Here is a 26,273-nt window from a genome sequence, read left to right as displayed (position 1 = left end):
TCGTGAGAGTCTTCTCCAACACCACAGTTCAAAAGCATCAATTCTTTGGCACTCAGCTTTCTTCACAGTCCAACTTTCACATCCATACATGACCACTGGAAAAACCATAGCCTTGACTAGATGACCTTTGTTGGCAAAGTAATATCTCTGCTTTTCAAGATGCTATCTACGTTGGTCATAACTTTCCTTCCAAGGAGTAAGCGTCTTTTAATTTCATGGCTGCAGTCACCATCTGCAGTGATTTTGGAGCCCCCAAAATAAAGTCTGACACTGTTTCCACTGTTTCCCCATCTATTTCCCATGAAGTGATGGGACCGGATGCCATGATCTTAGTTTTCTGAATGTTGAGTTTTAAGTCAACGTTTTCACTCTCCTCTTTCACTTTCATTCGGAGGCTTTTTAGTTCCTCTTCACTTTCTGCCATAATGTTGGTATCATCTGCCTATCTGGGGTTATTGATATTTCTCCCGGCAGTCTTGATTCCAGCTTGTGCTTAAATCAAAGTAGAGCTAAATTTACAGTTAGTGCTTTTTGAATATGGCTTTATTTCAATAGAATATTTAAATAATATGTTAAAGTTCCTTATTCAAGTTTTTAATAATTTTCTGGGATTCTTTGTAAACTTTATCTTTGAAAGTCAGGGGAGGCTTATGGACACGTACCCGCCCTTCCTTCCTGTTCTTTCTGATCCATACATCTTGGGAATGCTTTCCTAGGTGTCAGACCATCTGAAACAGTGTGTGAGCTCCCTAAAAACCCAGCTCTCTTCCCCTCTACAAACATTTTATCACATTAGTGTCATGGTAATAGATTAAGACAGAGAAGATAGCCAGAGTTTTAATTAGTGCTTCCAATTTTAAGCCAAAAAAATCCAGTTAGGATGATATTTTTGATTCTGGACATTGATTTTGGGGGGTAGTATTTTTTTTTTATTTTCTGCCTCTGATTACAAATATGACACTGATGCCCTTTTCGGGAACCTTGATAAATTCAAAATGTTTAACAAGGCAGAAGAAAGTCCCCTGTAGTCACATGTAAGGTTCAAAAGATTCGAGTCCCTGACTCCAATAAGAGGTAGTGATTGTGCAGAATTCCACCTCAGGAACTCTGGGGTCATCGTCACCCTCCAGCATCTTGTTTCGCGTGCCCCCCGCCCTGCATTGTGAATGCCTGCCTTTCTCCTGGACTCAGAGCTCCTGGAAGGGAGGGGCTGCCCTCAGTTTTTGTATCACAAGGATCTAGAGTAATGGGGGTGCTCCAAAATGGTTAAGTTGAGGGACTTCTCTTGTGGCCCAGTGGTTAAGCATCTGCCTTGCAATGCAGAGGACGTGGGTTCGATCCCTGGTCCGAGAACTAAGAGCTCACATGCCGTGAGACAGCTAAGCCCGCAAGCCACAACTCCTGAGCCCACGTGCTCCGGAGCCCATGCTCTGCAACAGGAGTGGCTTTCTCTGCTGAACCCCAGTGCAACCAAGAAAAGATTAAGTTGAAATGAAATTCCGTGCGTTTTAAGTTCACACCACTGAATTGGATGCAGCCTGTGCTCCGTGGTCAGGACTGGATTTGTTTTGGTTTTTTTTTGAAATGTCTAGAAATATTTTAGAGAGCATTTTATATTTTGAATAAGTAATGCACGGCTGTGATAAAACACTGAGGCAGCACCGGAGCGTGTGTACAGAGAAGAGCAGCTGCATCCCGTTCCCGGGTTCTAGGCCTGCACTTCCTTCCGCAGAGAAAGGGCTCTTATCACTTGTGTCTTTCCAGAGGTGGTCTGTGCACGTGCAGACACGAATGCCGGTTACCTTTTAAGCAGCTTTCCTTTGGGCGGCAGGGCAGGGGTGGACGTGTGATGATAGGGCCTTTCTGGAAGCCTCTCCGTACTCTCTGTGAAAACTGGAAGCCCAGCCCAGCAATTCCAGCTCTGGCATTCAGTTTTAAAAATAGAAATACCAGTCTGTCAAGATAGAGATTGAAGAATTTTGTTAATGCATTTTTGCAGTGGCCAAAAGGAGGGAGACAAAAAGGAACAGAAAAAAGAAAAAAAAGGGAAAAGGAAATACAGTGAAGGCTTGTCAGGGAAGTGATTGAATAGATTGCGATACACTTACAGAGAGGACGCGGTGCTTTATTAAGTAGTCTGGAGGAACTTTCTTGATGTATTTTTATCTAAGAAAAGAAAGATGCAGAGAAGATTGTCCAGTATCTCCTTTTTACAAAATAATGAGAAACTCCGTGTGTGGCTGTGCATTTGTCTGTTTATGTATGATGTTATGAGTGTGGAGAAAGACCGGGAAGGGGAGAGTCAAGTCAAAAATGCTTTCTAAATTGAGTTTACTTTTCTTGATTTTTAACAATATGCCTGGAATCTTCCCTGGAATAGGTGTCGCGGTCATTGAAGTCATTTGTCAAATCTCCTTCCTTTCACTTCTAGGAAATGGGTACTCAAATCCTCACTTAATCTCATTGCGCAAGTGCGCTTGTGTTTTAGGGTCTGAGTCACCCAGGGCAGGAGCTCACTGCTCAGCACGCATGTGGTGGGTCCCGCTGTGGCCTGAGCGTCTGGACGTGCTCAGCGTCCGTGTAATCGCTCTGTAGGACCAGAAGAAATGATTGCTGAGGCCGTGCAAGAGCCAGGGTAGTACAGGGTCTGATGGTCCCTGGAGGGTCTTACCAGCAAGGTGAGTTAGGTGACAGAGTTACTCAGTGGTGATGGTGACAAATGGAACGGCGTTGTGGAGAAACAGGCACTTTGAGGGGTGGGTGTCCGCTGGGTTTGCCTCTCAGCATACCTCTTGGTTGCCCTTCGCATGTATCTGGTTAGCCTTGCTGGGATTAGGCAAGTACGCCAAGACATCGTGTCCCCGCAGGTTCACAGAAGTGCCTACACGCTCCTGAGTGAATGTGCAGTAAGTCCCAGGGAAAGGTCTAAATTGCTGTTATTGGGACCCTAAATAATTAGTCTTGGCTTGAGGAGGTTCTGTATCTGCTCAGACATCTGTAGAGGAGTCTAGAAGCTCCACTCTTGACCAGAGCAGCGTAAATGCCAGATGAAAGGGATGCTGGTGGCAGGGCCTCAGCCCCCGAGGGTAGGGCAGCCCACCAGCATCTCTCTGGCTTGCGTGTCCCCTCCCACTTCTGTAGAATCTGGGCTCCAATGAAAACTTTCTCGTTCCTAGATTTTCCCTGTTGTGCTTCTGTAGGAAATGTTACATTTCACCAGGGCTCTTTTAAAAAATGCTATGTCTGAAGTGAGATTTATCAGCCAGGGCAGAGAAGGGCTCCTCCCCTCGTTTTGGGCAGAACACGCTCATAGATGCAGTCTGAGAGCATAGAATGCATGCGTGATTATCGGATTCGTATTGTGCTTAGGGCTTAGTTAACATGTATAGTTCAGGGCATAAAACTCTTGGTTAACTCCATCTGCAGGTCTTGCTCACGCACGTTGCTTCGTTCAGACCACGTCTCCATTATTTTGTGCAGAATTTTAGTTTTTTTTAGAATCAAATGCAAGACTTCACATTTCTTGGGGCTAAATTTACTCTCATTAGATTAGCACATTAGCTCTACTGTGGCTGCCTTTCAGAAGATCTTTTTTCCACTGCTGCTGCTGCTGCTAAGTCACTTCAGTTGTGTCCAACCCTGTGCAACCCCATAGACGGAAGCCCACCAGGCTCCCCCGTTCCTGGGATTCTCCAGGCAACAACACTGGAGTGGGTTGCCATTTCCTTCTCCAATGCAGGAAAGTGAAAAGTGAAAGGGAAGTCGCTCAGTCGTGTCCGACTCTTAGCGACCCCATGGACTACAGCCCACAAGGCTCCTCCATCCATGGGATTTTCCAGGCAGGAGTACTAGAGTGGGGTGCCATTGCCTTCTCCGCTTTTTTCTACTAGATTTTCTTAAAAACTTACTGGCTAGTTTCTGGGGCCCTGAAAATGAAAGAAAAATGTGTCATCAAATGGAAAGGAAGTGGGAGCCAGGAGCTGAATTTAAGAGTTCTGACCTTCAGCAGGTTACTCAGCCCTTGTGAACTTCCGTCCCATATACCATCATTGGTGTGAAATGGAAACCTCTTGCTCCCAGTCCTGTTATGAATAAGGGCACTCTACGCAGGCATCTGGAGTGGAGCTGTGCACACTGTCGGTGCGGTGAGTCCGCGCAGGCATCTGGAGTGGAGCTGTGCACACTGTCGCTCCCTGGGATTAGCATCAGTGTCTGAAACGCACCCGCGGCAGTGCCGCACGGCCGGACACCTGCCTCGTGCCCCCGTTCACTCCTGCAGGTGGGTGACACACCCACGGCCAGCCTTCTCTGAGTTGACCTTGATCGTTCCACCAGTTTCCACTCCCTGTGTTTTCTCTTCATCCCGTCCCTCCTTTCGTTCAGGGCAGCGTAAGAAGTGTTCCCACGTGCCTTGGTGAGCTCCAGATGCTCTGTTTAGGGACACGGGAAATGATTCAGGATGTAATATTACAGGAAAAAGGCAAGATATTGGAGTGTACAAATCACAATTCAGTGAAACAAAACGTTGCAAGGTGAAGTAGATGTGACCTGAGGTGGCACGCCCAGCCTCAGCACTGACCTTGCGGGCACGCGTGGGTGCACTTCTGTATGCCGCTGCGGCGGCCACATGGAGCGGCTCCTTCAGGGCGGGTTGCCTTCTTTGCTTTTTTCCTAGGTGCCAGAGCTTGTTTCCTCTCTGCTGTTCAGAGAGCACTTACACCTCTGTCACTGGCACCAAGCTCTCTTTGAACAATTTAAAGCAAAAATGATTTTTTCCTTTTCCCCGTGCCTGTTGTAATCTGCAGAGTTGAGCCGTCAGGGCAGAAGGTCATCTGTGTCCTTGCTTTGCACCATTTGAATCCTGCACCACGCCCCACGCTCCCCTGACCCCTGCCCCGGGTCCCCAGGGGTCTCCCAGGGCCCTGGGTAAACAGCATCTCCAGCATGCTTGCCTCTGTGCACGGGGCTGACTGTCCTGGGCCCTGTAGGCACTTTTCCTTCCTGGGTCCCTTCCTTTATGACTGTGATGGACAAATATAATCCAGGCTTATGTTATTCTTGTATCCATTTTTTTTCCTTTTGATCTTAAATAAAAGTACTTTTGAGGTCCTCAGAGTATCCTCAGCATTGGGGCCTCAGCATTGGTCCTCCTGGGTTGAAAAGCTCAGGGGAGCCCCTGGCACCCTGACCTTGTGCTGACCTTGATTGTTCCAGCAGTTTCCATTCCCCCCTGTTTTCCCTTCATTGGTCCAGGGCACCTTAAGAGGTGTTCCCACATCCCTTGGTGAGTTCCATATGCTCTGTTTAGGGACACACCTGCTTAGGGACACAGCCCCCTGAGGACCACGTGATTTCTGTGGTTGTGCCCGTCCATTTGTATCCTCAGTTACTCTGAGTCTGTTGGATGGTCCCGAAGACCATCTGAGAAGTCACCGCCTGCTTTTTCCATCTTCATGCCGCTCTCTGGTTTTTTCCAAGTTGTTGGGCCCTGGTGGCCTTTCTCAGATTCTGTGCAGACCCCTACTCTGTTTTTAAAAACAGTTAACTTATTTTTGGCTGTGCTGGGCCTGCATTGCTGCACAAGGGCTTTCTCTCGTTGCAGCGCGCGGGCTCCTCATTGCAGTGGCGTCTCGTTGTGGAGCGCGGCCTCTGGGCACGAGGGCATCCGTAGTTGCTGCCTGCAAGCGTAACAGCTGCATAGCACGTGGGCTCTTCCTGGAGCAGGGATCAAGCCCCTGTCTCTGGAGTTGGCAGGCGGATTCTGGACTGCCAGGGAAGTCCAGCCCCTGCACTTAAATATAGTGATGGAGGGGAACTTTGTCAGTAACTGCTGTGGCCCATTTCAAGCTGACTTTGGAAAGATTCCAAGGTTAATGCTTTGCTTTCTAATACTAGGCTTTTAAAACATTAAGAAAAAAAAATTTTTCTTTTTTTCATGTTGTGAGGGCATTCTGTTCTTTTCCTTTTTGAAGGGAGCCCATCAAACGTATTTAGATTTTTGTCAGTAATTATTTTGAACTACAACTTGTGAAAGAAATTATAATCACCACACTTGTCATGAGTTGAGAGACTGTTTACTCTCTATTCTTCCCCTGGCTGCATATTTCTGGGTCCTGTTAGGAACAGCACATCCACGGTGCCAGTGTCAGGTGGCTGGTAAGGAATACGGCTCCTTGACAAGAAGAACATAGCAATTGAGAGAGGAAAATTGCAGAGGAGCCGGGAGGACGCAGGAGCCGCAAAGGCTCAGATGCCAGTGAGAGACCAGGGAAAACGGTTTAAACTTGCTTCTGGAGTGTTTAAACCAATGGGTGACCCAAAAATAAAGCCCCACCCCCACCCCACAAAGCCAGAACAAGTACCATTGAGTGAATCCCACCTTTGGAATGGAGGAGGTCAGGGAGATATAGGACGAAGCTTAGTCTGGCAGTGCGGCTGTGGCCTCATCAGGAAGGTGGCTTTGGCATTCTGAGAGCCAGGAACACTGCTGGCGTCTCCAGTGTGCTGACAGGTGAGTGGCCTGGAGCAGTGACAGCATGTCTTCCTAGAGGTGGCTGGGGAGCAAGCAGCCAGCACGTGGGGCTTGCTGAGCTGCAGCCAGGTCCTGGAGGGTTGGCTCAGGTTTCCGAGGTTCCCCTGGGATTAGCTGACGGCCACTCGTCTGTCCCTGGCCACGTACTGAAATCTCACTGGTACTAAATGCCCGCTAACTTCACTTGTCCATCCTAGGGCCTCTCCGAATGTGCTTTTTCGTAATGGGTAGGAAGAATGGCCACACAAAGGATTCATCCTCTCCTCTTCTTGTTCTTGACCTTGCAGACGTGAAATCCACACATGTATTCTTGGGAGATGTGAGTGTGTTCCCTGCAGTGGGGAAGATTGAGCCCCGTTTAGGTGGAAGCCTCCCAAGCACTAGAAAGGGCTTGAGCAGGTGCGGTGGTGAGAGGTATGCCAAAGCTCCTTCCAGCTCAGCCGTCCCCACATACAAAGAGATCGGATGCCTGGATGCATCACCTAAGGTCAGACTCTTAACTCTCCGTGTGCTTGGTCCTTGGGGAGGTCATGGCAGCCTGAAGGCCGTGGCCAGCCTGCTCCTGGCCTGAGACCTCACAGTGCTTCACCCAGACCTGCATTCTGAAGATGGGGAACAGTTGTATTCTGTTACAAGTGTCCCACTAAAGGGATGTTGCCTGTAAGCTTAAGTTCTACGTAATGGCCCGCCTCTGGCAAACCTGACTCCTGGTGAGTATGAAGCTAAAATATCTTCGTTCAGGTTATAGGCAGGAAGATCTTGACCAGCTCATCTGTGAATGACTGCAGGAAGGAAGAAATTAACATATGCCCTCTGGAGGCTGATGGGAATCAGGAAATACTTGACTTGACTCCCTCCCCTTTTAGTACAAAGGAAGCCTAAGTTCTGACTCAGGCGAGATGGTCTTTGGAACATGAGGCCACCGTCTTCTCAGTCTGCTGGCTTTCCTAATGCAGTCATGGTTCTTTGTCCCAACAACTCATCTCTTAATCATTGGCCTGTCGTGTGGTCAGTAGTATGAGTTTGGACTCGGTAGCAATTCCCACTCATAGTGCCGTTCTCATCCGTGTGTGTGTGTGTGTGTGTGCGCGTGCACGCATGCCCACGTGCTCAGCCACGTCCGACTCTTTGCGACCCCATGGACTATAGCCCACCGGGCTCCTCTGTCCATGGGATTTCCCAGGCAAGGATACTGGAGTGTGTTGGCATTTCCTTCTCCCAGAGATCTTCCCAACCCAGGGACTGAACCCTTGTTTCCCTGCGTCGGCACGCGGTTCTTTACCACCAAGCCACTTGGGAAGCCCCCACTGTTCTCATTTATGAGGTCTGATTTTTGGATTTAAAAACAGAACAGGAGCCTTCGATTAGCATGGAAAGTACTGATAGGAATCAATTAAGATTCTGTATCTTTTTAAAGTTCTTTGTAGCTCCTGAGGGAGGACATGGTCCTTTCGTGGAGGGCTTACTGTGTTGCTGCCTGCATCCTTGCGCAGAAGCCAGTGCTGATGCTGTCTGGCCAGACTCTTCCTTTATCTCCTTCCTTCCAACTCCTGTGAAAAGTCACGCTATGTTTTTGACATCCGTCTTGATCAGGCTTATTTTCCTCCTCAGTCGCCAGGGGATGTGACATCACGTTTGTTCTTTTTGGCAGCACTGGGTCTTTGTTGCAGCACGTGGGCTTCTCCTGTGCGTGGAGTGCAGATGCTAAAGCACGTGGGCTCAGGAGTTGCAGCACGAGGGCTTAGCTGCCCCGCAGCTCGTGGGATCTTAGTTTGCCAACCAGGAACTGAGCCCGTGTCTCCTGCATTGGAAGCCGGTTTCTTAGTACTAGACCGCCAGGGAAGTTCCATGACATCATGGTAGACTTGATTTTGGGATGCTGAATTCTGACCCCAGATAACCTGCTGATGGCTTTGCTGCTTCTTGCAGATGCTGTACTTTTCGCTCAGTCGTGTCTGACTTTTGCGACCCCATGGACTATACAGTCCATGGAATTCTCCAGGCCAGAATACTGGAGTGGGTAGCCTTTCCCTTCTCCAAGGGATCTTCCCAACCCAAGGACTCAACCCAGGTCTCCCTCATTGCAGGCAGATTCTTCACCAGGTGAGTCACAAGGGAAGCCCCAGGGCTAGTTAATTATAGGCCAAAGAGCAGATCACACGTTGTTATCTAAGAACCTTGGGAAGTTTTGACTGGAAGGAAGAACATGCCCAAGGGAAGTTGAACTTGCAGAATCTCAGGGTCAGAAAGGTACTTTGTAGATCAACTTCCCATTTAGTCCATCTGATTCCATCCTGAAGCCACATGGAGCAGTCATCTAGCCTGTTTGAGCAGGGAATTCACTGGGTCCCCAGAGGACTCTGCCATGTTCAGTTCAATTGTAGAGGGATGTTTTTCTTTCTTTGGTTGGGCCTTACTGAGCAAGTCCGATTCTTTCACCATGTGACAGGTCTTCAGATACTCATAAGTCATTTGACAATCCCTGCAAATCTTAACTCCCTTTTGGCTCATCACCATTCTTGCTGTGCTGGTTGCTCTGTCCTGAGCTTTTTGCAGCATCCTGTGAGGTTCCCGTTGTTGCCTGGTAACCATGCATGGGGAAAGAGCGTGACATTGTCCTTAGACCTTTGATCTGTATGGCTCTGATGTGTACTTCATAATGGCAGTAAGTTTCAAATCTTGCATATGTGGTGGGAGAAGATGCAGTTAATTTTTTTAAACATTGAAGTATCGTCGATTTACAACGTTGTATTAATTTCTGGTGTACAGCAAAGTGGTTCAGTTATACACGCGTGCATGCATGCTGAGTCGCTCACTCATGTATGACTCTCTGCAACCCCATGGACTGTAGCACACAAGGCTCCTCTGTCCATGGGATTCTCCTGGCAAGAATACTAGAGTGGGTAGTCATTTCCTTCTCCAGGGGATCTTCTTGACCCAGGGATCGAACCTGGGTCTCCTGCATTGAAGGTAGATTCTTTACCATATACGTGTATATGTATAAATGCATGTTGTTTTTCATATTCCTTTCCATTCAGGTAAATCACAGGATAGTGATTGGGAGGTTGTGGCATTTGGGATGAGCGGCATGTTTCTAGCTGGAGAAAGGTGTTGGAGACAGTGAGGGGGGACCTGGTGCATAGCAGATGGTTCCCTGGGGCTGCAGATGTGGGGACCGAGGTCAGAAAGGCCACTGGGCAGTTGTGGGCAGAGGGTAACTGGATGTCAGACTTGCAGCCCAGGGAGCCTGGGTGTGAGGGGTGGTTTGGATGCTTTACGTACCATGTAGTCTTCCTCGAGTTCAGTGGCACCCCACTCCAGTACTCTTGCCTGGAGAATCCCATGGACAGAGGAGCCTGGTAGGCTGCAGTCCATGGGGTCGCTAAGAGTCGGACATGACTGAGCGACTTCACTTTTCACTTTGCTGCATTGGAGAAGGAAATGGCAACCCACTCCAGTGTTCTTGCCTGGAGAATCCCAGGGATGGGGGAGCCTGAAGCGACTGAAGCGACTTAGCAGGAGCAGCAGCAGCAGTACTGGAGTGGGGTGCCATTGCCTTCTCCCCACCAGGTCCCCAGGCTTCCCCAAAATACTCCCAGCCCTTTCATGTTGGTTTTCATTCACTCTTTTGCTTTATTGTGTTTTGGATTATTTGATGAGTTGGGAATAACTGCTTTTGAATTTACTTGTCTTATTTGGATAGTAGCTCGAGTACTAAGTATACTGGGGGTGACTGGACTTGTTAGCGAATATCTGAAGTCCCTTCTCCAGGTCCTGTAAGCATTTGGTCTCAGCAGTCTATTGATTTATGTGTAATAATGTCTTTTTGTTTGTGGTCTTTCTCTGATTTTGAAAATAACAGAAGTCTTGAAATGTATGGATGTGGTCCTCATTTAGCACCTAGCTGCATCCTAACAGGATAATCCAAGGGCAGTAATGCTGTAGTTGGATCTATATATCTTACATTTGAGAAGTTTTAGTAGCTTAGGTACATAGGATTTTTTTTTTTTTAGTGTATGATTCAATTTATATGAAACGTCCAGTGTCAGACTTTATTTTTCTGGGCTCCAAAATCACTACAGATGGTGACTGCAGCCATGAAATTAAAAGACACTTACTCCTGGTAGGAAAGTTATGACCAACCTAGATAGCATATTCAAAAGCAGAGACATTACTTTGCCAACAAAGGTCTGTCTAGTCAAGGCTATGGTTTTTCCTGTGGTCAAGTATGCATGTGAGAGTTGGACTGTGAAGAAGGCTGAGCGCAGAAGAATTGATGCTTTTGAACTGTGGTGTTGGAGAAGACTCTTGAGAGTCCCTTGGACTGCAAGGAGATCCAACCAGTCCATTGTGAAGGAGATCAGCCCTGGGATTTCTTTGGAAGGAATGATGCTAAAGCTGAAACTCCAGTACTTTGGCCACCTGATTCGAAGAGTTGACTCATTGGAAAAGACTCTGATGCTGGGAGGGATTGGGGGCAAGAGGAGAAGGGGACGACAGAGGATGAGATGGCTGGATGGCATCACTGACTCAATGGACGTGAGTCTGAGTGAACTCTGGGAGTTGGTGATGGACAGGGAGGCCTGGCGTGCTGCGATTCATGGGGTCGCAGAGTCGGACACGACTGAGCAACTGATGTGATCTGATCTGATGATTCAATTTATATGAAATGTCCATAAAAGGCAAATCCATAGAAACAGGAAGCAGATCAGTGGTTTCCAAGGGCTGGAGAAAGGGAGGTTTGGGGAGTTATTGTTTACTGGGTGCAGAGTCTGGTTGGGATAATGAGAAAGTTCTGGAAATAGAAGTGGTTGCACAGCACTGTGAGTACAACCAACACCACATAACTGTATAGTTTAAAACAGTTAAATGGATACATTTATGTTTATATATTACTGCAGTTTTTTTAAAAAAGACCAGAAGGTCACAAAACAAAGTTTAGTTATTGACTTTTGAGTGGTAGATTTACAAAGGTCATGCCTTCTTTCCTCTTTAAAACATGCTGCTCCTTTACGGGGGACCTTGCTTATGACTGGCTTCAGTTTATAAAGTACTGCAGCAGTATGTAGTCCATCTGAATTTATTGCACTGCAAAGCCTTCTGATGCGAGAGCCCCTCGACCTCTGGGTGGGGACCCTGCTTGGACGACACCCTGTCCCTGTCAGTGTGCAGCTACCATGCTGGCCGGAGGAAACGATCTGCCTCTGAGCTTCACCCCGGTCAGGAGGGGGTGTTTTATGGAGGGACAGTAGCGATAATCACAGCTAATATTGTCAAACGTCTCTCCTAGACCGGCACTGTTCTGTGTACTTGACCTGGAGGAGGGACAGTAGTGATAATCACAGCTAACATTGTCAAACGTCTCTCCTAGGCCGGCACTGTTCTATGTACTTGACCTGGACTTGCTCATATGATTGTCACTGCGCCTCAGTGAGGGATGGGTGCTGTTATGACCCTTTACAGGTGGAGATACCGGGGTACAGGGAGGCTAAGCAGCTTGCCTGAGGTCACACAGCCAGCCAGTAGCTTGGGGAGCCAGCTCTGCAGACTTGGGGCCCCACAGTGCTTCTTGACCCTCTGTTTATCATAGCAGACAGGTGGGGACTTTGGACCTGCGTTTGGGCCCTGCCGCTGACGCCTGTGTAAAGGTGTGCTGCCGCCCTGTGCTGCACTTTCATGATTTGTGAACTCCTGGTAGCTGCTGGGCTTAGGGTGGTTTTTAAGATCCAGTGAGGCAATGTTTATAGAGCCCCCAGCCTGCTACCTGGCAACTTAGGGGCATTTCTTATTTAGTTTAGAGTTACTTTTGTGAAAAGTAGTTTTGAAGTTTTTGAAATTAGACTTTCAAAATCCACTCTGATCATGTAGCATTTTAATTTTAAATCGCTTGGACCTATGCATACGAGAGGATTGACCTTAAAAGAAATGATCAGTGAGTAGCCAGCCAGTAGTCAGTAGTGCTGCAGAAGGTGCTTTCCAGAAAGACGGTGATGCCGGGTCGGGCTCAGATTCCATTGGTGCAGATAGAATGGATGGATGGTGCTGAGGGGACCCCATGGCAGGCGTGAAGGGATGACCTGGTGTCCTTTTATTAGACACACCTGGGTGAAAAGCTGGACTCTGGGCTGGGAGTTGGAGTCTGGGGAAGTGATAGCACAGAACCTACTGGAACCCCGAAACTACCACAGAAAATAGCCCCAGGAACTTACGGGGGCTAGTCCTCACCGTTACAGCAGGCCACCTGGAATCTCTTGCTTGTTTCCAGGGGTCCAGGAGCTGAAGGAAGGCAGCTGCCTCTCCTGCTTCACTCTGGGATACATTCATGAGTTCCCTGTTTCTTGAATGTTCTTTTTGGTCACAGGCTGCAATGGAAGGTTTTCGACTCTGCCAACTCGTGAGGTGATGGCACTGAGTAAACTCTTATCCTGCAGAGATGACTGGTTGGCAGCGCGAGCAGTTTGCTAGGACCTCTCTGCAGAGCTTGGTGGCAACAGAAGAACCAAGTCCTTAACTGTTGGGCCGAGTGAATGGAGTGGGTGGTGGTGGTGGGGGGCCTGGGTACCCCTAGCCCCGCTGTATGTCCCGAGGTTGGGCCAGTGCCAGGCACATCGCGTGGCCTCTGACCACGGTTGCTGGCAAACAGTAGAAATGAAATCTAAAGCATGTTGTAAAGCACAGCCTGAAGAAGTGGCTGGGAGAGGGCTCTGCCTGCCCCCTCCCCACACAAAGCGTTTACTTAGATGCAGACCGTGGGCCGAGTGTTTTCTGGGGTAGGGCGATTCAGAAAGTTTTCAAAATTAGGTCTTGTGTTTGTGGTTCTTCATCTGGATTAACACTGGAATTTAGTATCTGTTCAGTTTGTGGTGCTGAAACGTGGGGACGGGCAGGAGCTCCATCGTGTTTTTTCGTAACTGTTTGGGAGTTGCTAGGGAATCTGCTCTTGGTTTTTTCCATCTTGCTTCTCACTTAGCTGTCGGGGCAGCCAGTAGGAAGCAGAGTGCATTTAATGTGTGTGAGAAGTTTGAACACAAGAGAGGATCTCCTTTGAAGACACCAGGCCGCTCTCACAGGAGCTAGACGCACTTGGGAACCTGAACCTATCTAGGTAGAGCGAGACGCTTATACTGAAGTTCCTGAATTATGAAATTTTAGTCTTGAATTGTGATTACAGACATGCTAAAGTACATGTTAATAGCTCCTGTGTATTTAAAATATATTAGAAAATGTTTGCAGGGGTGAGCCCTGCAGCAGCTTGTAAAACATGGATTCTGGGCGTCTGTCAAATTCACTGGTTCCCCCCACCACCCCAGAAATCTCTCGATAGTGGCTTACAACAGTGTGATCATCTCCAGTGTTTTTGAGGATAAGAGACAAAGGCCTTTTCTTACCTCTTTACTTATAATTAGTGTACTCTTGCCTGGAAAATCCCATGGATGGAGGAGCCTGGTGGGCTGTAGTCCATGGGGTCGCGAAGAGTCGTGCACTACTGAGCGACTTCACTTTCATTTTTCACTTTCATGCATTGGAGAAGGAAATGGCAACCCACTCCAGTGTTCTTGCCTGGAGAATCCCGGGGATGGGGAAGCCTGGTGGGCTGCCGTCTATGGGGTTGCACAGAGTCGGACACAACTGCAGCAGCAGCAGCAGCAGCAGTGTGCACTGAAACTGCCGTTACGTGTCACCTTAGAAGGTTAGGGACCATTCTTCTGTTTTGATTTATTTCCAGTCACATTGATGGACATTTAAAAATTCCTCCTGTGTAATCAAATTTTCTATGCACTTTTTCAGTGCATCTCCTCCTTTGGGTATCCCAACAGCTCCCTCAACCCCTTGTCAACATCGGATCAAACACAGGCTTTCCTGCTAACCAGAGACCAAACCAAGGGCTCCCTTTCTCAGTTGAAGGTCAGCATGGCATGAAGGGCACTCAGCAAGTAGTTCCCAGTAGCCCAGGATGTGCTGTGCTGACCCTCACACGTCTCAAATCCAAGACATGGTTTTATACTGACATTCATGTGAACAATTATATTTTGCGCCTGTTGAAACAAAAAGTCACACAATGACTGATTTCACAGTGAAGTATCTCCAAATAAAAGTTCCCATGTGGAAGGGCTTGGAGTCTTTGTGAGGTTTCTCTAATGGACACTTCCTCCGCCTCGGGACCCAGGCTGGTTTGGGACACCGTGGAGTTGGTGGTATGATTTCACTGGGACCGCTGCTGGATATTCAGGGGAAATGATGCAATACAGTCTGATTCGTTCAGATTATATAGAAGAAGGCTCACAAATTAGGCCTGTCATTATTCTAAAGATATCAAGCCACAGAGGTATTGATGAGCTTTGTGGTTAGCAAAAGAGACTCTTCCCCAGAGTTTTGAGTGACTGTGAACTGGTAACTCAGAGTTAATAGTGTGTTATTAATTCATCAGTGACCGGATTCCTCCAGTTCTTGCTTGCTGTCCGGAAAGATCAACCCTTGGCTGGGGTGCTCTCAGTTTATTACTTCAGGAGGTGGAAAACATCAGCGAGTTGGCAGTTGGCAGAATTCTGTTCATCCAGGATGGGCGTTCATTAGCGTTGCCTGTATCTTTTCTTAATTGAGCCTGGAAGAACGCAGAGCATTGATCCAAATGTTGATATATTTCTTGAGAAAATTTAGGAAGTTTTCCTAATCGTTTTTCTGAATAACCCATTCTTAAGTGGTGTCTCATTGGAAACTGATCTTACTGGTATGGCGTGATTGACCATGAAATAGCCTGATTTTTTTATTTAACCTAAAGAAGCGTATCAGGTGTAGCTAAAGATAAGACATTTATTATCCTTTCACAGTATTTTGAGCCTCACTTATTCCACTTTCCCCCTTGTGTTTTAACTACTATTTGTGTCAACTCCTGGGCGTGTCCTGAGAGTAAGGACTGCGTCTGTTGACGTCTTTTCCTCCACTTGAGAACCCTGTGCGTGGGTTCCGTGTAGTGCCTGCTCCTGTTGTTAGCTTGGAAGAGTTGTATTGAATCCAAGACAAAACGTCCCCCAAACAGGATTTTATTCCACTTGAGTCACGTAATGCCTTCCTGAGTACAATGTGTGAAAAATTCAACCTTATTCAAAATCCTGTGTCAAAATATGAGACCAGTTTAATAATCTGAATTGCTTATCTGTTTGACTTCTTGTTGGAAGAGCTGTTTTTTGGTGCGTAAGCTGGTCTTAGCGCCTTCCCTTCAAGTTTTGCTTGAAGTCAGTTCAAGTTTAAAGGAAAATCAACTCTTCCTTCAGATAAATAGGCTTTGGATTTTTATGGTACAAAACATCGGTACCCCACAGCCAAGTGATCCTTATTCATTGAATTAAAATTATTTTTTCTCAGATTTAACTTTTTAAAGTAGTTTTTTTCCCCTGAAATTAGTATTGCATTAAAAAAATTGGTCGTTTATTTTTGGCTGCGTTGGGTCCTTGTGGCTCCGCGTGTGCTGTCTCTAATTGGGGCGAGCAGAGGCTGCTCCTCACTGTGGAGCCTTTCACGGCGGTGACTTCTCTCGCTGTGGAGCACGCTCCGGGTGCGCCAGCTTCGGCGGTTGCAGCGCTTGAGCTCAGTAGCTGCGGCTTGCCGGCCCCAGCTCTCGAGCTCGGCAGTGACGGTCCACAGGCTTCGCTGCTCCTTGGTGTGTGGAGTCTTCCCCGACCAGGGATTGAACCCATGTCCCCTGCGTTGGCAGGCAGATTCTCATCCCGCTGTGCCGCCAAGTAAGTCCCAGCATTACTCTTCTGGCATAACAGGCATTATACTCTTTATATACTTTTGCATTTTTTTCATAATCCTAGAACACACGGATTTACCATATTATTAAAGATTCTCTAGAAACATTTTTAGTGGTCATGCAGTAACTTATTACTTGACCAGCCTGTATTTAATCCTTCCCCTTTGCTAGGTTTCAGGTTGACATCTCTTTCTTGCTGTGATATCCGATCCTCCCACTCTGGGCCTCTCCTGCTCAGTCCACATCTGTCTCTCTTCTCTCTGTGCCACCAGCCTGCCCACCAGTGCCCACGGCTTTCCCCTCACTCAGGTTCTCAGCACAGGAGAACCTTGTACTTTCAATGAATGTTTCTCGTCTCCAAACCGTTGCCAATACCTCTCCCATCCTCATCCACAGACTTCTGATGATAGCACCATAAATGAAGCATTCCCGGTTTTATGATTCTCACAGTGATTCACACCTGAGCTATTTTAATTACTGAGGGTGCACCCTTGAGTGGAGAAGGCAATGGCACCCCACTCCAGTACTCTTGCCTGGAAAATCCCATGGACAGAGTAGCCTGGTGGGCTGCAGTCCATTGGGTCGCTAAGAGTCGGACATGACTGAGCGACTTCACTTTCACTTTTCACTTTCATGCATTGGAGAAGGAAATGGCTACCCACTCCAGTGTTCTTGCCTGGAGAATCCCAGGGACGGGGAAGCCTGGTGGGCTGCCGTTTATGGGGTCGCACAGAGTCCGACACGACTGAAGCGACTTAGCAGCAGCAGCACCCTTGAAGCATTCATATCCTCCTTATTGTTCATTCATGACGCCAGCTTGATAATGTAATGAAAGCACCATGAAAATGTGAAAATTTGTTATCAAATAAGAGAGGGTAAAATGGTTAGTAGAGACCAGAGACAGAAAAATTGGAAAGAGAAATATTCCAAACAGAGTAAACACCTTTGTTGTAAGCACTCACTTACACATGCCGGCTCTTAGTGGGAAGCTCGTTTGCTTGTCTGAACTTTGATTTGCCTGTGACCTTCTGGGGCCACTCAAGGAGAAGAACATGCATTCTTTTCTTTGTTGCCTGAAGAACGTGGACCTGTGCTGCTCAGTCAGGAACTGATTAAAACATTGTGTTTTAGAACAGGAGACTTTTTTCTGTGGTCTGTTCCACTTATTTGTCTTATGGACGAATCAGTGAGCAGGGAAATAGGTTTCTCCCGCTTCCCATTATAGAGAGGGCAGCTAGTGTTATTGGAGGGACTGAACCTTTTATGTCATTTCATGTTTATCATCTGTGCACTGTCTAGACAGTGGGATGTGGACATCAGCTTCCCATTTTGTGAATCAGCGTTCTAAATTCTTGACTCTCTTTTGAATTTCATCGTATGTCTATCTGAAAATCATTCAGAGAGTTCGAATTGCCAGTTGAACAGTGTGGGAAGTCTTTTTTGAAACCTGCCAGGGCTGCCCTGCTGCGGGGGATGTTTCCTCCTTTACCTCCAAAAGTAGACCAAGCTTTTTCTTTATGGACATGTCCCTTTTGCTCTGACGTATTGTAGACTTGTACGAAGGCGGGAGGAGAAGGGGACGACGGGACGAGATGGTTGGATGGCATCACCGGCTTGATGGACATGAGTTTGAACAAGCACTGGGAGTTGGTGATGGACAGGGAGGCCTGGCGTGCTGCAGTCCATGGGGTCGCAAAGAGTCAGACAGGACCGAGCAACTGAACTGAACTGGTCCCAGTTCTGTGTACTGGTTTCCTGTCTTTCAGCCTTTCCCCTGGCCTTAGGCTTTATCTGGAGTTAGCCTTCCAGGACCAAGTGCCTCCAGAAGATACTCTCTTATCTGCCTGGACTTCTTCCCCTTCACACCTGGTCTCTGCGCTTGGACTGCCATGCAGGCCCCTCAGTGTGTTGTTTTCTTTCCCCACAGCACTGGCAGCATTGTAGTGCGACCTAGCCCTGGTTCCCACTTCCCGGGACTTTGTTTCACTTTGCTCGTTAAAATATAGCTTCACAGATGTTTTTTGTTTGCCGGTTACCTGAGAATTTATTATCCTGTGATCCTCCAACGTGGGTGTGCCTTGGAATTTTCCTGAAAGAATGTTATTAAGTGGTAGTGGCATCTGGGAGCTGTGCAGTGTTGCCAAAATCTGTTTCCTCATCAGTGAACTGGAGATGAAAAACTTTCCCTCGCTGGCACGTGTAGCAATGCAGTTAAACCAAGTGCGCAGCTGCTCAGCCCTCTGCGACCCCATGGACTGCAGGCCTCCAGGCTCCTCTGTCCATGGGATTCTCTTGGCAGGAATTCTGGAGTAGGTTGCCCTTTCCTTCTCCATGGTATCTTCCTGACCCAGGGATTGAGCCTGCATCTGCTGTGGGTCCTGCATTGGCAGGCAAATTCTTTACCACTGAGCCACCTGGGAAGCCCAGTGAAATAAAAATGTCCAGGAAAACTCTAATTTGAAAAGATACACGCACCCCCATGGTCACAGCAGCACTTCTTACAATAGCCAAGACATGGAACAACCTAAATGCCCATCTACAGATGACTGGATAAAGGAGGTGTGGTGCGTGTATAAAGTGGCATAGTACGCAGCCATAAAAACGGAAATAATGCCACTATAACAGCATGGACTGACCTAGAGATCACAGAAGTGAAGTCAGACAGAGAAAGAGACATGGTGTCTCTTATATGTGAAATCTAAGAAGACGAGACAGTTGAACTTGATTTATATAACAAAAACAGACTCACATACACAACACAAATTTACAGTTACTAACAGGGAAAGTAGGGTGGTGAGGAGGCACAGATTAGGAGTTTGGGATCAGCAGATACAAACTACAGAAACCAGATAAACAACAGAGACCTACTGTTTAGCGCTGGGACTGTATTCAGAATCTTTTAATAAATAACTAGAATGGAAACTAATCCGAAAAAGAACATGAATGTGTGTGTGTAATTGAGTCATTTTGCTGTACATGAGGAATTGACACAACATTGTAAATCAACCACACTTCACTTAAATAAAAAAGTGTGTATACCTAGCCTCGGTTCAGTTCAGTTCAGTTCAGTTGCTCAGTCGTGTCTGACTGTGACCCCATGAACCGCAGCACGCCGGGCCTCCCTGTCCATCACCAACTCCTGGAGTCCACCCAAACTCATGTCCATTGAGTCGGTGATGCCATCCAGCCATCCCATCCTCTGTCATCCCCTTCTCCTCCTGCCCCCAATCCCTCCCATCATCAGAGTCTTTTCCAATGAGTCAACTCTTCGCATGAGGTGGCCAAAGTACTAGAGTTTCAGCTTTAGCATCATTCCTTCCAAAGAACACCCAGGGCTGATCTCCTTCAGAATGGACTGGTTGGATCTCCTGTTTCCTAGGCAACCGCTAATCTACTTTCTGTAGTTTTATTCATTTTTAAGTGCATGCTTGTTATATTGTGGGCTAATAGGATTGTTATGTTTTTATGGTACATTGAAGGTATTTTGAAATGCAGTTCTAACATTTTTAGAACTAAAAAGAGCCCTTCGATCATTTAATGCTTATTTTTTACAGAAACAGAGGACCAGGGAAGTCAAGTGATTCCCCTGGGGACATTCCCATTCCACACCTCTTTACCAAAACACAGTAGAAAAAGTATCTTGTTAACACTTGTTTCATCAGCAGTTCTTATTTTTGAGTGTTTGCTGAAACCCTTTCAAATTCAAATTCTGGATGTGAGATATGATCCTTTGAATTCTCTACTTTAGCTAATGGATCTTTTTATTCTTCTGTGAATATTTCTTGAGTCTTTTCCCTTTAACTTTCTCGTGTGTTAAAAGTCATGTCTTAGCCAAAGTTTATCCAGTATATTATTACATTTTTTGTTTAGGTTTCCTTTGGAAAAATCGTTACTCTGTGGTGAATCATAGAGTTTTATAGAGTAGTCTGTCTGGTTTTTATACGTGGTCTTCTGTGGTACCTCTGAGGCCCCTACCTCATTTTATAGTAGACCGTTTAATCTACCAGATTTCACCCCTTCCAAGCCTCTTTTCAGTGTGATTTTTGCTGCTCTTTCCATCTACCAGTGGAGACTTATTTCCCCATTCCCCTCACTATGGCAGAAGTGACATGGTGCAGATTTCAAGGTTTCGGCTCTGAGAGTCCTCCCGGACTCTTTGCCCCTTTTGAAGGCTGGTCTGAGAGCCGCTGGATCATACGGCAAAGGAACGAGGCCTGTGGAGAGCAGAGGAGCTCCCGCTGGGTGTTGGCACAAGTAGCGAACCATGAGCTGACGCTGGGGTGGTGGTCTTCCTGCCCCTCTGACCCGCTCGCTGAGTGAAGCTGCATGAGTGAGCTCAAGCGAAAACAGCAGGCCCACAGAAATGTGAGAAATTTCAAGAAATCGTGTTGCTTTTGAGTCACCGAGTTTGAGATGGTTTGTTGTGCAGCAGTGACCGTTCTACATAGATGTTAGCTCTGTAGCGATGTTGAGATGACTACAGAGTATGACCTGAGTGGAGTCCTTGGCTCACTGCTGAGCACAGAGAATCCCACAGTAAATAAAGGGTGACGGTTAATGGCTGCAGCGTGGTCATTCTAACGTTGTTGTTTTGGTTGCTGTTGGCCTTTTTGTTTCTCCTCCTGCAGACGTGATGCCATTGCTTTTCATTACCATCACCTCTGTCAGGGTGAGGCATTTGATGTCATTGGTCCTAATTGGCGTTTTTCTTTCTGATTAGTCAGTAGTTTAAAACTTTTAAAACTTCTCTTATTGTGAAATAAAACACACATATTAATAGTGCACAAAAGCATAAATATACAGCTCACAACAAATTATAAAATGAAAACCTGTGACTAGCAGTCAGGTTAGAAGGTTTAGAATTGGCAGGACTCCTGAAGCCCATCTCATGCCCTTCCTGATCATGTTTCCCTCACGACTGGAAGAAGCCGCTAACTTGATTGAATACTGATCACCTCTTTGCCTTTTTCAAAAATAGTTTTTACCACCTCTGTATGCATCTCTAAACAAAGACGTTTAGTTTTGGTGATTTTTCTACATTATATAAACGGAGTAATATAGTGTGCCTTCTTTGGTGTCTGATTTTATTTGCTGAATATTATTTCTAGATTTCTCTGTACTGCAAGAGCAAGTGTTCATTTTCATTGCCATGAAAAATTTCATTGTAAGAATATATTTCTGTCAGATGTACTATTGATGGGTATTTGGGTTATTTTCAGTTTTGGGCAATTATGAATAATTCTGTCAAGCACATTCAAATATACAAAATATATACTAGAATAATATGTGAATTTTTTTTTAAACAAGTATGCAAAGTACATACCTAGAAGAATTTATCTGGGTAACAAAGTCATGATCACTTTTTATAAGTCTCATAGTGAAGAACATGGCCAGGTGATAAAAATGATAGATACTGTAACATGATTATTCTCACCTGGAGATTAGAACCACTGGTTTACTATATCTTTGCCAAGCTGGTTGACCACAAAGGCAGTTCAGGTCTTTGGGGACAGGGATGTGATGAAACTTAGGTAGGGTGGGAAGGGGTCAGCGTTTAGTTGAGGGGTTGAAAAGTGAAAGCAGTCACTCAGTCGTGCACTCAGTCGTGCTCAGCTCTTCGCGACAGCATGGACTGTAGACCAATAGGCTCCTCTGTCCATGGGATTCTCCAGGCAAGAATACTGGAGTGGGTTGCCATTTCCTTCTCCAGGGGATCTTCCCGATCCAGGGATCGAACCCAGGTCTCCCACATTGCAGGCAGATTGTTTACCACCTGAGCCACCAGGGAATCACAGCTGAAGGGCTAGAAGCTGCCCAGAAGGAAGTCTGTGAGTTCATCTGGTGTCCTGACAGCTCAGAGTCAGACAGCTTTTCAGGAGGTTAATCCCATTCTTTATGCTGTCCTCCCCAGGTGAGTCTGCAACAATGGTTCATCTTTTCCCCACCTTATGGGGAAGTTTGGGGAGACCGTTGATCCTTGGCCATATGGTGATAGCAAAGGACGCAGCTCTCTTAAGACTCAGATTTCCTAAGAAGGGAGAGGAACTAACACTTTATCAAGAGAAGGGAAAAGAATCTCGTTAGAAATGGAGAATGGGAAAAAGAAACATTCTGTTCAACCAAATTAAAGACTCTGTATCTACTAAAAACAATGGTGGCTATAAGAAGACTGTGGTGCGGCAACGCAGGCCAAGGCAATTTGGGTTTCTTTGCATGTAACTGTACAGAATGTGCTCGGTATGGGCCAGGGCGCTGTAATCAACATGGTGTGGTTGAAGAATGGTGTCTGTGTGCCCCGTCACGAGATCGCCCTGCCCAGGCGCCCTGCCAAGACTACCGTGGGAATTGTTCCTGTGGGCCCTGGCTCATCCCAGAGAAGGCAGAAGGGTTTATACAGTTTTGGAGTTTTCCTCCGTGACTGTCTGCAAGTGCAACACTTGAAGATTTAAGCAGTCTTAGTGATATTGTGTCTCTCTTACAGATTGTAGTTGATTTAAAGCATTTGAATGCCAAATTAGGGTCCCCTCAGGATAATGAGGGAAGGATTGAGGAATCGCTGTTTTCATTGTGGGATGCTGTTGGATAGGGCTGTTTCTCTATCTGGTCTGTGTGTCCCCAGTTGAATAAAGTAGTATTTGTGACAGGTCCTTTTTGAGGATGTTTTTAACATGCAAAACAACTTAAATTTGCTTGCTTGAAATTAGGATTTAAAGTTAGGATTAGGAATTTCTGTTGAACATTGGGATTCGAAGCTTGTCATTTCCACAGGCATAAAACTAGCTTATTATCCACTGATGATTTAAGTCCCTGGTTGACTTGGTTTCTTGTATTATTTCTGAACGGTCCTCGAATGTATGGATTAGGTGATGGCCTTTGAGCTGTAGCTTTCCTGGAAAACAAAATGAGCTTTTCATGCCTGAGTAAGCACATCGATGCATTATGAAACTGTCAGACTCTTTTGAACAACTGGCATAAGCTCTGTTATTCAAATGTGACTCTTTTGAATGGCTTTTGTGTCAGCTAATGCTTTAGTATAACCCACATAAAGAAATTTCCGAATCTTTCCTTAAGAAATTAAATTTCAGCCCTATGATTGAAGAACTCGAAAGGATTAGTCCTTTTGTTGAGCATGCTCATTATTATATATAGCTGATTGGTAGCATTCATTTGATGAGATTCGTAGTTCATATTAAAGTATCTTTTTTGTTAAAAAATAAAATTGTTCATGCATTTCCCTTGTCTCTTGGCGTAACTTTCCCCGCTGTGTTCTCTTCTCAACAGGTACATGTGCTTTTCCATAGTGTACCTGCTATTTTGTCTTCTTTTAAAATTATATTTGTATCGTCAATCTCTTTGAAGTTCTCTGGTGTTTATAGTAATCTTTGGTTGCTTAATATTGAGTTCTTAATAACATGCTAGTCATTTCTCTTATTTGATATGCTTTTCATTTCTAGTGATAAGAATGCAGAAACATACTGTGTACCATAGCTGCTTTTTCTTATTTTCAATTATGTTACTAGAACAGATGCCCAAAAGTGTTGTTACGATGTCAGTGGACTTGAAAACTTTTTATGTTTTGTATTGCCCCATTGATTTCCAAAAGATGATGCCTTCTTTTTGATTATGTAAGTTACAATCCCTTTTACTAAAGGAAAAAACCGACGAAGCTTATTAAATGTTGGCAGCCTTCACAACTATCATTTGGAGTACCCTGTTGTCTTGGTGGAGATGTTTTCTTTTGTAAATTCAATTTCTATTTTTAGCAAGGTAATATATGCAAATAATTTTTTAAAAATCCCATAAATCTCTTGTCCTCCCCTCCGCCACTCCAGTGTCTTGCTTTTGAGAACCCCCAGCTCTGGGATTTCTGTTAACATTTGCTTCCACGTTGCTAAATGGCTTGCTTTTACAGTTTGATTTTTACCCAATACTATTTAGTTGTTTACTGATTTCCTTCTGTGGAAGATGAGTCTTTAGCACTTACGGTTTCTTTCCTATTCTCTCAATATTGACATAATGTAAAATTTGTTTTTAACAATTTATAAATATTAAAATATTATGACTGCATAAATATTGTTCATAATCAAATCTTGTATTTTGACTATATATCTTCTTTTACGCTGTATTTTTTTTTCTGGAATTAATAACTCCTTCCTTTTTTTGCTTGCTTTGTTTTCTCTATTTCATTTTCTAATTTGTCACCAAGTAAATTTCCTGATACTTCCAGACATGTCAGATAATCCCTCACATGTGTCTTTTTTTTTTTTCCAAGCTCTCCTCTGAGAGCCCTGGTATTTTCTTCAGTGTAAGCTGGCTGCTCTCGGGACCTGCTGCTTGGCTGCCGTCTTGGAATGCCTTCACTGTTTTAGCCTCTGTCTCCTTCTGTTTGGCTGATTCTCTGGTTTCTGAATCTCAGATCTTCCTCCTTTTAGATTTGCTTCCACATTTTGATGGATTCTTGGGAAAGGTGCAAGGAAGATAACTCTTTTGAGACCATGTATGTCTGAGAATGTCTTTTATTCATTCATCATACCTGATCGATAGTCTGGCTGGGTATGTGAGTGGGTTGGAAATGTTTTCTTGGAATTTTGAAGGCACTGCTCTGTTGCCTTCTTACTTTCAAGGTTGCTGTTGAGTCCAGTGCCATTTCTGAGTCCCAATCCTTTGTTATTGCCCTCTTCCCCTTCTCTCCACCCTTCAGCCTCTGGAAGCCTTTAGAATCATCTTATTTCTGGAGTTACGAACTTTTATAATATTCTTTGGTATTCCTATATGTTTTGTTTCATTCGTGTAACTGGCCACATGGTGGGCCTTTTTAACCTGGAAACTTACACTCTGCGGTCTGTAAGTTTCTATCTTTGGAATATCTGTTCATTGGATCTAGTACCTTGCAACCTTATCCTCTAATTTTCCTTTTTTTTCCCCCCTATTCTGTCTCTCCATCTCTTTGTCTTTCTATTGTCCCTTCTGGGAGATTTCTAGCTTTATTTTTCATCTCTTTTGTTGGATTCTTACCTTGATGCTGCACTAGTTTTTAATTTCTTAGGGTTTATTTCTTCTTATTTTATGGCTGTTTCACCTCGTCTTATTTATCCGTGTCTGAAGAACCTTGGCTTTGTTTAAATGAGATTCAGGCACCTGAATTAAAAAAGAGAACTGAAGCTCTGAGTGCCTGAATGGGGCTTATAACCTGGGGCTTCCCTCTTGTATAATCTGTGTCTGTTAGTCTGTTTTCTTGCTGAGAAGCCCAGCTGCAGGGAGAAGGGAGTAGATCTCATGGAGCAGGCTCTGACCCCCTTCCCTGTTTCTGGTTGCGTGCCTCATCCCTGATTTTAGCTGGTCTTAGAGTCAGCTCTTCTGGAGGAAATTTCCAGTCCCCTGCTTAGTTGTGCAAGCCAGAGGAGGGGCTGTGGGGACTTAATGGTCTTTATATCCAAAGTGCAAGTCGCTCAGTCGTGTCTGACTCTTTATGACCCTGTGGACTATACAGTCCATGGAATTCTCCAGGCCAGAATACTGGGGTGGGTAGCTGTTCCTGTCTCCAGGGGATCTTCCCAACACAGGGATTTAACCAAGGTCTCCCACGTTGCAGGCGGATTCTTTACCAGCTGAGCCACAAAGGAAGCCTGAAAATACTGGAGTAGGTAGCCTGTCCCTTCTCTGGTGGATCTTCCCAACCCAGGAATCGAACCCGGGGTCTCCTACAGTACAGGCAGATACTTTACCAACTGAGCTCTCAGGGAAGCCCCTTCCTTCAGAGATACCTGTACCTAATCTCCACAGGCTACTCACTCCACAGGCTTAAAGTTCAGCTTTGTTTTGACTCTTTTATTCACTGCCATTTATTCATCTGTTTCCTTGCTTCAAGGATTTTGTCACATGTCTAGTTTGCTTTTCATCCCCTCTCATCTTGAATTGTCTTCATCCCTTTATTTTGTATTTTTATGTCTATGTCCATCTCCCTATAAATTCCTTTAATGCTATTTT

The 26,273-nt window shown here is 45.7% G+C and overlaps 1 protein-coding gene across 1 annotated transcript in view; it reads left to right on the top strand.

The window, feature by feature from the left end:
* Positions 1-26,273, top strand: part of LRRC1 (leucine rich repeat containing 1) — a 133,707-nt gene that overhangs the window by 22,753 nt on the left and 84,681 nt on the right. The gene's annotated exons all lie outside the window — the stretch shown is intronic.

This window comes from Bos javanicus, chromosome 23 (genome assembly GCF_032452875.1).
Source record: "Bos javanicus breed banteng chromosome 23, ARS-OSU_banteng_1.0, whole genome shotgun sequence".
NCBI classification, from domain to species: Eukaryota; Metazoa; Chordata; class Mammalia; order Artiodactyla; family Bovidae; genus Bos; species Bos javanicus.
This window is presented reverse-complemented; position numbering and strand designations above follow the sequence as displayed.